Source organism: Mesocricetus auratus, unplaced genomic scaffold (genome assembly GCF_017639785.1).
Source record: "Mesocricetus auratus isolate SY011 unplaced genomic scaffold, BCM_Maur_2.0 Super-Scaffold_4256, whole genome shotgun sequence".
Taxonomy (NCBI): domain Eukaryota; kingdom Metazoa; phylum Chordata; class Mammalia; order Rodentia; family Cricetidae; genus Mesocricetus; species Mesocricetus auratus.
The window spans coordinates 35,138,876-35,152,069 of NW_024429182.1; the positions used below are offsets into that span (position 1 = coordinate 35,138,876).

Below are 13,194 nucleotides of genomic sequence, written 5' to 3' on the forward strand. Positions count from 1 at the left end.
TCATGGGTTTCACCGAGGAAGGCAGGTTTTGCTTCCTTTTTTTTTTTTTAAGATTTATTTATTTATTACATATACAGTGTTCTGTCAGAAGAGGGCACCAGATTGAATTGTAGATGGCTGTGAGCCACCATGTGGTTGCTGGGAATTGAACTCAGGTCCTCTGGAAGAGCAGTCAGTGCTCTTAACCTCTGAGCCACCTCTCCAGCCCTTGCTTCCTTTTCTTAAAGTCCTTTGTGTAATGAGGTCAGTCACTGCCCAGCTTCCTCAGGCTCCTTCACAGTGGAGAGCCCCACACATTCAAGGTGGCAGCCACATGTGGGCCACATGACCATCCCCCTTGAACACAGCCACCGGTGTGGACCAGAATGGATTCGTCGGGAGGAGCCAAAGCAATGTTGAGATTGCATGAGCTTAAGGTAAGGTGAGCTTAGACCATCAGCTCTCAACTCCCAGGAATTTGGGTGAGGAAGCATTGGGACGCGATGGGAAAGGAGCCACAAAAGATGCTCAGATAACAGGACTGCCAAATTGTTGGACTGAGCAGAAGGAGGTACACCACGTGCCCTTTTTGGTAGTTTCTAATATCGACGAAGCCAACATGGCTCCCAGGACACTTAAAACACCTTGTCCACATCCTGTGTCAGCGCTGTGTTCTAGTTTGATTTCTGTTGCTGTAATGAGCATTCTGACCAAAAGCAGCTCAGGGTAGGAAATATTTATTATCTTACACTTCTAGGTCACTGGTCATCACTCAGGGAGGTCTCAAAACAAAACGGGAACTGGAAACAGGAACTTTGCTCTCTGGCTCAGGCCCATTCAGCTTGCACCTACCTAGGGATGGTACCACCCACAGTGGGCTAGCCCCCCCTCATCAATCAACTACTAAGACACCTGCCCCTGCTAGCTCAGACATGCCCACAGGCTGATCTGATCCAGAAAATTTTGCAATCAAGACTTTTCTCTCAGATGACACCAGGTTGTGCTAGGTTGACAATTAGAGCTAATTAGGACACAGTACAAACTATGTGCACTTCATGTTATTAACATGAAAAAAGCAGACCATGTATTCTCTATTGAGGCAGACATGTGTGAATCATTTACAAATTGTCTACATTGAGGGTGTGGCTCAGAATTTTTGTCGACGGTAAAGTGTTGGGAGACATCATTCTGAATAAAGCACTGTTGGCCAATAGGGAAACAAGACAGGTGGGACTAGGAGTCTAGGAGTATTCTGGGAATTGTAGTGAGGAGAGCTCTCACCATGTGATCTCCTGGGAGCAATGGGTGCTCAGGAGTGTGTCCTCAAAAAGATAAGTTCTTATAAAACATATATTAGTAATTATATGTTAATAATCAAGTCAGAGCTAGACGATAAGAAACCAAGCAAATGGCCAACAGCTTCATAATTAATATATGTCTTCCTGTTATTTGGGGGCTGAAAGCAGCAACAGGAACCAAGCGGCAGGCAGGAAGACTACACGTTACAGTAAAGGCATAATTTTTTTAGTAGATTTATTCACTCTCCTCTGTGTGTGTGAGAGAGACAGAGAGAGAGAGAGAGAGAGAGAGAGAGAGAGAGAGAGAGAGAGGGAGAGGGAGAGGGAGAGGGAGAGGGAGAGGGAGGGAGGGAGGGAGGGAGGGAAATGGGCAGAGAGAGAGAGAGAGAGGGAGGGAGGGAGGGAGGGAGGGAGGGAAATGGGCAGAGAGAGAGAGAACAGTTGGTTCTCACCTGAGAGAGGGAGAGGGAGGGGTAGAAGACAGTTGGTTCTTGCCTTCCACCATGTGAGTCCCAGGCATTGGTTGGACTCAGGTCATCAGGCATGGCAGCACACTTCTTTGCCTGCTGGAGCATATCTGAGTCTCTCAAAACATTTTTAATCTTAGACTTGACCCAGAAAGTACATTTTCTATTACACTGAGTGACAGAGGTTAAGACATTTGTGAAGGATCATGACAAAGACCCTGTGCTTGTCAAGGAGCCCACCAACAACAATGAGTAACAGCAAAGAAAAAAGGCAACATCTGTGACGTTTCCCCAGACTCCAGCAATATTCTCTTAGCACCGATGCAAGCCCTGCCACAGTCTAGATTCTTACATCACTTTCCAGCAACAAAGTTACCACTGATCAAACATACTGCTCGGCCAGGGCTCCCTAAGCATCACTGGATACACTGCACTTACTCTATTCTTTTTAATGGACCATCTCCTAGGAATGCACGCACAACTACAACTGCATTGAATTTCATTGATGCTTTTTTTACCCAAAGACTGGGGATAAGAAATGATTAGTTCTACTTTTTCGTTTTAACATATAAACACACATAATAATCATACTGTCCTAAACTCAGAGTACTTACTTGGGAGGCGTATTCATAGGCTTCCCTCTTCGGCTGCATCCTCTGAGTGGCAGTGAGAGAGGACCCCCCAGAAGAAAAACTCCACTTCTACTCCCAAGCACAAGGCAGAGAACTGACACAATGTCACTCAGCTACACAATGGCTCTTCAGACTTTCCAGTGAATGGAACACTCATTATTAGAGACCAAACACAATGCACAAAGGGCAGAGACACAGACAGAGTTGCCATATCAGGAACTCAGGGACACTGGCTTCCTAGCACATCAGAGTTTGACAGATGAAAAAAAAAAATAGTTTTGATAAGGGTGAGTAAATCAAGTCCGATACAAGATTGCATCCCTTTGCTCTGAAAGAATTTACACGACAGGAGGCCTGGTTCTATCTTTAAAAAACACGAGGATACCAGATGCAGTAACTGGAATCTGCTGAGATCAAGTGGCCTTGGTTCCCCATTTTAAAGCTAAGAGTAACAGGGTTAATCCCATAAAGACAAGTACATCTTTTCAAGGGGGAAAATAATGCAGATTTACTGTTTCATTACAGCCCCCATATATTCTTCTTGCATTCATTCAACAAATGTGTAAGTGAGATGCAGCTATGAGGCAAACATGAAAACAATAAAATTAGAATACCTCTTCTTGATGAAGCTTATTAGCTTCTTTGTCCATTAAGAATGTTCTAGAAGCTGCCAATGACAGCCAATAATCATGCAGCAGTTTACAGATTAAAAAGTATGCACCACTGCATATAATCCTCACAGTGACTTTGGGAATGTGGTAACTGGTCATTTGTCTCACACACTAAGAATTCAAGGCTTGTGGAGGTCCACTGCTCACCAGACAGTATGGCTGAATCTACTGCGTAGAGAAGCCCTCGGATTCACACTGTCTATGCAGGCTGAGCCTGGGGGCTGCCAGGGTAAAACATGAGCAAAACAACCCTGAACTTTTGCCTGATTCCAGTGCCTCAGAAGCAAAGCTTACTCCATTCTGGGTCTGTATAGAAACACAATCGATTTATTTCACAGAAGACTGACACACACACCTTTAATCTCAGCACTTGGGAGGCAGAGGCAAGTGGACCTATGACTTCAAGGTCAGCCTGGTCTATAGAGCTAGTTTCAGAACAGGCAGGACTACACAGAGAAACTCTGTCTCGAAAACAAACAGCAAACAAACAAATAAACCCCTGACTTGTATAAATACTACAACAGGTAAACAGCCAGATGAGGTAGCCATGTCTCTAATCCCAGCACCAGGAAGGTGGAGATAGGAGACTTATTAGTTCAAAGTCATCCCCAGCTTCTTAGCAAGTTCAAGGACAACCTAGGCTACAAAAGACCCTGTCTCGAGTAGAACCAAAAATTAACTAACTAATAAATTAAATAAAACCGAATGGTTAGTCCACTGTGTGACCCACTCTGTGGAGCACTGAACTGAGGCTGCCCTGTGTCTCTCTTTGCTAATTGATCTCTTTGGATGTCGCATTGTTTTCCTAGGGAGAGATTTTTTTTTCTGCATATGGGTGTCTATATGCCTGTTCACCACATGTGTGTATTCCCATTAGGGGCCCGAAGACAGTTCCAGGATTCCATGGAACTGAATTTATAGGCTGTTGTGAGTAGCTATGTGGGTGGTGGGACTCTAAACCAGCCTCTACTGATAGATCTTAACAGTTAGATGCAAACCCCTCCTACAGCATCTCTGACTTGGTTACCAGACTTTAGCAGATCCCTTCATACCGCTGGGAAAGTATGGAGAGCCATAAGTAACATCGAAAGAACCAACTTCAACCTGCATTCCATTTTGGAGAATCTGACCCACATTCTTCAGCAAAGGTCACATTTCCCAAACTAAGATTTTTGTCACTTGGTAAGAACTGCTCTACCCATTTGACTGGATGGAATTCCCTGAGATTGGCATTACAGATGACTGTGAGCTGCCATGTGGGTGCTGGGAATCTAACCTGGGTCCTCTAGCAAAGCAACTGTCAATCAATGAGCTACCTCTTTATCCCCAAAGACAGTTTTAGTAAGAGTACATTCATATAAATGTCATTAAAGATATTTATAAACATGTACAGATATACAGGCTCAATCTGATAACAAAGCAACTGTTAATAATAATAATAATAATATATGTTTGTGTATGTATGTACAGGAAAAACCTTGAATTAGTGAAATGAGAAGGCATTCTCTCTCTCTCTCTCTCTCTCTCTCTCTCTCTCTCTCTCTCTCTCACATTTTTTTTTGAGAAAGGGTTTCTCTGTAGCCCTGATGATCCTGGAACTCGCTCTTGTAGACCAGCCTGGACTCGAACTCACAGAGATCTATCTGTCTGACTCTGCTCCCCACCCCCAGTACTGGGATTAAAGGCATGTACCTGTCTCTCTGGCCCTTATTTTTACAACTCACCTAAAACCATCTTGAGAAACTCAGACCAGCACTCTGCTTTATTCTGGCATTTTCTAGCAATGCCATTACCCAAATGTTCTCTGCATCAGGAAACTCGTTTTCAAGGGAGCCAGATGACCTTAGCAGGGGCTAGTTCTTGGAGAACTCATAAGGACTTCCCTCCTCGCTAACCCTGGACCAATCCTTCCCTCCCCGCACGTCCTTCACTTGTCTATAATCATGTCTCTTCTCCTCCTTTCAGAGCACTTGTCTAGAAAATACTGCCTGCGAGAGAAGCTCCTGTTCTACCAGGGAAAACCTGAAACATCCACAAACAACTACAAAAGGCCAAGGACAGTTCCAGAAGAGCAGCACTACTGTGTAGGAAGGAACTTGTTGCCAGGCTTGGAGCACAGGCATGAAGAAGGCAAAGGCCAGTCTGGGCACATGGTGGGGACGTCTCTGTATTCAGGATGGAACTGAGACTGCACTAGGGATCACCTAGAGCCTCCTGGCTTAGAAAACCCCAGGCATTTTCTCTCTCAGGAAATTGCTATGGGTCAGTTTCTTAAAATCAGTCTTTGTCTTTTCAATCATTTGGTCTTTCTCCCGTCTTCAAAGACTAACAACAGAAGTCTATACATAAGGTAATATATACTTTTTTTTCTAACAATCTTGTGAAGTTTGTGAAGAATTTTGAAATGGATTACCTTTCCAAGACATTAAAGTATGCTAAGACAAGATGAAATTGGGATTGAACATTTCAACCTCAGTTCAAGTGTCGTTCACATGTGGTCACTTCCCTCAGCCTGGGTAGCTACCAATTTTATACATAGCTGTTTTGATCTTTCCATTTAAAACCCACCACCCCTGAGTTTTCTAAAGTTAGAGGGAAAAAAACTAAAAGACTCAACATAAGTCAAAGATTACTATAAAATTCATCACACAACAAATTAAATCAGTGACAACTGCAAAAATTCCTCAGTGACTTTAATAGTTTTGAATAAATCTGTAAGGCACAAGAACAGATCAGACAATTCTCAAGACAGTACCTAATCTCTGAGAAAAAAATGTTCAGTGCCTATCAGTAAGGTTTCCCCCAGAGCTAAGAAAAAATACAGATACCTATACATAAAAAATTCATGAACAAAATAAGTAAAAGTACTTATAATATCATTAATAGATTCTCTATTTACAAATTCATCTGCTCACTAAAATCTATTTAAATGTGCATTCCACACAGATTCCCAGTTGAGGTCAAATGGGGTTCTGTATACCTTCCTTCAGCTCCCTTATAAATGTCCTTTGTCACAACATTCAAATGATTTGTGGATGATTTTACTGTCCAGACTTGACTTTCTCTTCCAACCCTCTCTCTGGACCACACTAACCTTTTGACACCTTGCTTCCTTGACATGTCTGCTACCTTTGTACAGGCCCAGCAGCAAACACATTTCCTCGGTTGCTAGGTAGCCTCAGACACCTCAGACCGCCTTCTTAACGTACAGATTGCATTAGTTATGTGAGCAGTCTCCTGAAACATCTGTATCCTCCATCACATGACTGTACCTACATTTCTGTCTGTTTTAAAACTCATTTTTCAACAGCTACCCAAAAAGTTCAGAGCATAAATATTTCCTCCACTGGTGCTCAAGGAGCCTTTAAATGTTCTGATGTGACAGTTGCATATACAGATGCAAATACAGACAGAGAAGATACGCATGTAGATGAGAAACTCATGCTAGGATCCCAGAGCTCCATTTTAGAATCTGTTACTCAAGAAAACATCCAACATATATAACAATGAGGAGATTAGACGTGAATCCGACACACAGTGAGCTGCAACAAGTATGATCCTTGGCTACTCTTTTTCATCTAGTCCTTCTTTTGTCCAGTTTCTTTGGATTTATTTTTATTTTATACATGAGTGTGTGCGTGCATGCATGCGTGTGTGTGTGTGTGTGTGTGTGTGTGTGTGTGTGTGTCATGTGCACCTGTTGCCCAGAGACCAGAAGCGGCACAGGATCCCTTGCCAAGGAAAGTTATGGGTGGTTGTGACTGCCATGTGGGGGCTGGGAATTGAACCCAGGTCCTCTGCAAGAGAAGCCAGTGTTCTTAACCAAGAAGCCATCTCTCCAGCCCTTTGCTATTACATCTTAGAGCAAAAGTAAGCTCTCTCTTAACCTTTAAGAACTTCCTTTACATAGCCGATAAAGATTTTTGCTTTACATGACCATGTCACTATCAAACCTAAGAAAGGTTGTAATTCCTATTGTGAGCTGTCTGCAGAGCTTTTATTTCAAAGCTGTTGTTCTAGTGCATTTATTCAAGACCCTAAACAAGGCTCTCCAGGCCCCAGCATAATGACTGAGACTTGCCTGAGACTAATGCAGAAAAGCGCCACAGAGCTCGAAGAAAACAAGCTCGCTCAACCAGAAAAATTAAGTTGGAGGAATGCCCCCAAGAAAGTGGAAAATAACAAAACCTCAAACTATGCAGAACAACACACAGCAGGGCAAGAACCAGAGGGCTTCAAAGAGGTGGAAAGAGGAGAACGAGAGTAATTGGGTAAGAGGCTGAATTATCTTAATGGCACCAACAATCCAGCTAGAAAACTCACACTTCAGGCCCATGGAGTGATGAACTTGAAAGGGGAAATCTTCCACACACAGGGCCTAGATCATTTCATTTCCTAAACCTCCATGCCATAAACGCCCTTGTACACCACACCTTAATAACCTGGCTACAAGTTCAAAAGTTTCCTGCTTGCAAATCTGTATTTTCTTACCCCCAAAAGACCAAAATCAAATAAGCTTGAAATGGATGAAAGCAGTGCAAATGTCTATCTCTTGGGTTCTTATTTATCTCTAGAAAAGAAAATAGGCATGGCCCTCAACTTACCAGGATGATAGCCAAGATACAAGGACCAAGTAGGGTACTTCAGAACCATATGTGAAGGTTACTATGATCACAGCTGATTTACAGAAGGGAAAACTGAGGCCTAGGGTTCCCTGACACAGTCAGGAACATGTCTCCAACTCCAGAGACCAGGATTTAAACCATACTCAGCCAGCAGTCAGCACAGCTCAGCTATCAAGTTTACAAATACTTCCCACCGTCTTGACAGACAGGCATACAGGAAAGCTTTGACATGCTCAACAAGTTTAAAAAGAACAATAAGATAACTAACAATGCATTTTTTTCTCCCACCTTGCTCATTTGTGTGGACGGTGGGGTGGGGTAGGGGGGGTGTCAGGTATGTACACCGGGGAGTTTATGGAGGTCAGAGGTTGCCACGACATCAGCAGTCTTCCCCAATCCTTCCCCACTGGAATGTGCAGATTCAGCTAGACAGACATTCTTGTCAGCATGGACAAAAACCAGGGATCCTATCTTCAGGATGATGTCCCCTCCAGCCTGGACTTACCAGATGTATACCACCATGTACAGCTATCACACGGGCGCGAGGGTTCTGATCTCAGGTCCTTACGTCTTCCCAGCAAGTACCTTATCAATTGAACCATCTCGCTCCTCCTCTTTGTTTCAGGAGAACTGGCTGCTGCAGTAGCTGAGGCTGAACTTCAATGTCTATCCCGCCCCTTCCATCTCCTCCCCCCTCCCCCCCTTCCATCTCTCCCCTGCCCAAGTGTTTCAGGCACGCGACAGCACACCCAGTTTTATTGGGTGCTAGGGATCAAACCTAGGGCTTCAGGTATGCTAGGTTAACACTTAACCAACTGAACCACACACTCTGGCCTCCCCTTCTCCAATTTGACATTTATTATCAAAAGTAAGCTCAGATTCCCTCTCATTCATAAAACACGAATTTGAAAAATGCTTTTGTATTCAGTAATATCTATCTTTCCACCACGCTCACCCCAAATAGGAAAAGAAAAACTGTAGAGCTGTGACCAACCTCCCCACCAACTTCACAGTAACATCTTAATTAGAGTGCTATGATTAAAAAAAAAACCAGTTGACTTAAGTATAGCTCTGCAAAAAATCCTAACGATCACTTCACACATGACCAATGATGTTTGTGTACACAATTAATGATGGTACCGTAGCATAAGAAAGGTTAAAAATCATTTTAATTCAAAAGTAGAAGGAGCTGTCAGTACCTTTATAACCACCCAAGGGTAACTCGAGCATTTCAAAGGAATTTTTCCCTAATTGTATTTTGAAAAGCACTTTTTTTAAAAACCGCTTACGCGCTGGGAACCCACAGATCTTGTCAAATCCAAAACTTTGTATGCTGGTACAAGTCTGGACACATCACAGCTGAAGGAATTCCTGAAGGCTTACTCTGTGATTTCAGCTATCCAGCTACTTCTCAGTCACTGCAAGGAGGCAGGGAGGAAGGGAGAGAAGGAGGGAGGGAGGGAGGGAGGGAGGGAGGGAGGGAGGGAGGGAGGGAGGGAGGGAGGGAGGGATCCAGTTCTTGTGGCCAAAACCACCCCAGAGGAAGTCAATCACACATACCCCTCTGTCCCCGAGTAAACTAAACAGGTTTCTGAATTTTTTGTTTGATTGTTTTGTAACACACCACACACACACACACACAAACACACACACACGCACACGCACACGCACACACGCTTAGACCAAGCTGCCCTGGAACTCACAAAGACCCACCTACCTCTGCACCACTATGACTGGCTGGTACCGGAATCTGGACGTAAGCTGATGTTTAGTCATATGATTATTTCAAGTAGTGTGCATGCCCTTGTCTCCTGCCTAGCAGGATAGAAGAGTACAGTCATCCCAGAATGCACTTCTGTGCCATCACATGTAACGGGGTGGAGCACACTCTTCCGCTATCCACCTAAAGGTGGTGCTGCCTCCATGCTGGCTCCACAGAGTCCTTGCCTCACGCCACCCCTGATGAGCATCGGATCCACTTGCTATTGATTACAAATGTATCGAGAATTGGGAAATGGCTCTCTCCAGGATTCAGGACTGGATCATCTTATTTCATTAGTACTAATACTGTCCCAGAACTCTGTCTCACTGCTCACCAGTGGTACTCAGAGTGTGTGGCCCAGAATTCCAGCAGCAGCAGCAGCACCAGCAACAGCAGCAGCATTATCTAAGGTGACAGTTTAGTCCAGCCGTCACATAGAGTTAACGGAGCAAGTCTGGGATGACTAGTAAGTCACTTCGAGGTATGTCCGTGAGTCTACCTCTGCAAAAGACCTGCATGCAGTTGGAGACGTTATGGAGAAGACCTCTTTCAACAGTGTGGACAGGCATCCAAATCACAACAGAAATGGAGGGAAGGCAAATCATCTCTTAGCTCACATCATGTGCTGGCTAGTTTTACGTCAACCCTGATACAAGGTAGTCATTTGGGGAAAAGGACTCTCAATTGAAAAATAAACACCTGTCAGATTGCCTGTAGGCAAGTCTGTGGGGCATGTTCTTGATTAATGATTGACAGGGCAGGGCCCAGCCCATGGTGGTGGGGGCAGCAGTGCAGCCCCTGGGCAGGTAATCCTAAAGCAGGCTGATGGTGGTGGTGGTGGTGGTTGCAGTGGCGCACACCTTTAATCCCAACACTGGGGAGGCAGAGGCAGGCAGATCTCTGTGAGTTCGAGGCCAGCCTGGTCTACAGAGTGAATTCCAGGACAGCCTCCCAAAGTCTCAGAAGAAACCCTGTCTCGAAAAACCAAAAAAGAAAAGCAAGCAGGCTGAGTCACCCGGGTGGTGGTGGAGCGCGTCCTTCTTCCCAGCACTTGAGAGACAGAGGCTGGCCGATCTCTGAGTTTGAGGTCAGCCTACAAAGCAAGCCCAGGACAGACAAGCTGCACAAAGAAACACTGTCTTGATCAAGAAGAGGAAGGAGGGAGAAAGAGAAGGAGGAGGAAAGGGAAAAGGAAGACTAAGAAAGCAGGCTGAACAAGCTGTGGAGACAAGCCAGTAAAGCAGTGCTCCTCCATGGCCTCTGCTTCAGCTCCTCCCCTGACTTCTCTTCATAATGGACTGACATGTGGAAGTGTAAGCAAAAGAAACCCTTTCCTCCCTGAGTTACTTTTGGTCACGGTGTTTGATCACTGTGATGGAAACATAACCAACGTGTTTTTTTTTTCTCCTGCCCTTAGACGTCAGGGCTCATGGTCCTTAGACCTTCAGACTTCACTCAAGACACACAGGCTCTCCTGGAGCTTGGAGGCACTCCCACCACCGCCCCCTTACACATGGTGGGACTTCCTGGCCTCCCCAGTCACATTCGTATCTGTGGATGGACAGATGAAGACTCATCGCCTAGGAATTTGTGAGACACACCAGCTCTCAGGCCAGACACAGAAAAGGCTAGAATGGCAGGGCACACACTTTTAATCCCAGCACTTGGGAAGCAGTGGCAGGCGGGATCTCGGTGAGTTCAAGGTCAGCCTGTTCTACAAAATAAATTCCAGGGCAGCCAGGACTGCTACATAGAGAAACCCTGTCTCGAAAAGCCAAAAAGGGGAAGGAAAGAAAAAAGGCTAAACTGGACTCAGAGACCCCATACTTTACACCTCAGGCCTCCAGGGGACTCAGCTGAGCACAGAAATTTGAGGATCCCCTCTTAGAGTGATGTATTTAAAGGGATCATTCCCTCGGATTGCCTTGGTATTTGGGTTTAGTTTTCACTAAATCTATTGGGTGCAGTCTATTGGTTTTCTAATATTTCTTTGGAAGTAAAGTCAAATAAAAGGAAGGTTTGAATTTATCAAAAGTGACAAAGAATAATGTAAAATTTAGCAACTGGCTTTCATTTTTTCCTCACTTGGGCTCTGGAATTGAGTTCTTCCTAGAGTTTAGAAGGGCATACCTCTGCTTACACAGAAACCCAGCATCAAGGCAACACCCAGTACTAACTGAAAACCTAAAAACAACTGAGGTCTCTGCTTAGTCACAGCCCACCTAGGGACTGCTGGGAAACTCAGTCTCCGGAACCTCAGCTTCAAAACATGTAATTAAAAATCATCACACAGCCCTGAGCGTGCAGAAGTCTTGAGAATCAAAGGGTTTGAAGTCTACTGTCATCTGAGTCCCAAGGACACGAGAGACTGAGGCAGGAGGATAAGTGACCTCAACTCGAAAAAGGAAGGGAAAGTGGAAAAGAAAGAGGGGGAGGGAATGAGAGAGAAAAGGAAATGAGGGGAATGAAAGCAAAGACAGTCACTGTCTAGGACCACAGGAGTCCAGCAATAATTTCATTACTATCAGCTAACAATTTAGTCTGAATCTAAATGCTTCTCAACATTCACGAGTCCAGAGAAGACAAGGGATACAAACGTCTAAATGTCCATGATGGAAAATAGTTCATTCTAGGCTGGATACTAAAAAGTAACAAGATAACAACAACAAAACCCACAAAAACAGTGTGCAAACCTTCCAACTGAAAACACTGTGATGATGAGAAAACACCTCCTAGAACTTTCTTTAAAGACCCTCAAACTGCCATGAGGAGAAAGCCAGGTCAAAGCACAGACCTGGTGGAGTGGTCGAGGATGTGACTAAAAAATTTTTTAGGCTATATTTTGGCTGAGGCAGGCAACATTTCAAATCTCTTTGAGTTCATTCATTGAGTCTTTCCTGACTTTTTGTGGTTAACATTACAATGTTTTATATTATAATTAAAAAATGCAAACACCATTTATAAAGAAATCATTGAAGGATCTTTTAAATTTGTACTGGGTTGCTGGGAGAGGAGGCCCACTTCTTTAATCTCAACACTTGAGAGGCAGGGGCAAGCAGATATCTTGGGGTTTGAGACCAGTTTGGTCTATATACTAAGACCCTGTTTCAAACAATAAAGTGAAACAGCTTAAATACATACTGAGTTGATATAAGCATCATCACCAAATATTCCTGTCATCGCTAAGGAAAGAGGTGTGAACAGATCTGGGTGGAGTCCTGGGCAGGTCATTTACTCTTGGCTTCCTATTGGTTCATCCTTCCTTCTTCTCCCCTGTCCATTCTCCCTTAGTGACCACATAATCCCAATCCGCTCCTCAAGAAGGGGAGAGCCCCCCCTCTACCTTATGGCCTTTGCAAATGTCCCACAGTTACACCACAGAGCGCCCATTCTAACCTTCACACAGCTAATTCTATTAGTCCTTAGGGGTTAAGTCACCAGGAATGTTTGCCTGGTCTAAGCTAGGTTATGGCCTCCCATTACAGGCTCCTTTTACTTCTTGCCCATTAGTAACTTTGTTTAGTGTTTGTGATTCTGGGCTGGAAGCTGCATGCCGGCTGGCACCATGCCTGTTCTTGGCTGTGTTGCTAACATAATGAGCTCAGGGTCTGGTGCACAAAAGAGAGTGAATTTTCAGCAGCCTTCTGGACATTACTGTCTTCCCAAGCCAGAGTAGTCAGCTAATTTCAAAAGTGGAAGGTGAACACAGATTCTCAGACCCACCGGGGCCAGAGCAAAACCTTCTAACAATTGGTCTGGT

The 13,194-nt window shown here is 44.4% G+C and overlaps 1 protein-coding gene across 4 annotated transcripts in view; it reads right to left on the reverse strand.

The window, feature by feature from the left end:
• The window catches only part of Kank1 (KN motif and ankyrin repeat domains 1), a 201,437-nt gene that overhangs the window by 147,910 nt on the left and 40,333 nt on the right, over nucleotides 1–13,194 (reverse strand). Inside the window, exon 1 of one of the 4 annotated variants that reach the window (XM_040746158.1) lies at nucleotides 2,359–2,457. The exons of the other annotated variants lie outside the window; for them this stretch is intronic. The gene's annotated coding sequence lies outside the window, so the exon portion shown is untranslated. Of the gene's footprint in view, nucleotides 1–2,358; nucleotides 2,458–13,194 lie in introns of those variants that run through there. 4 annotated transcript variants of the gene reach the window in all.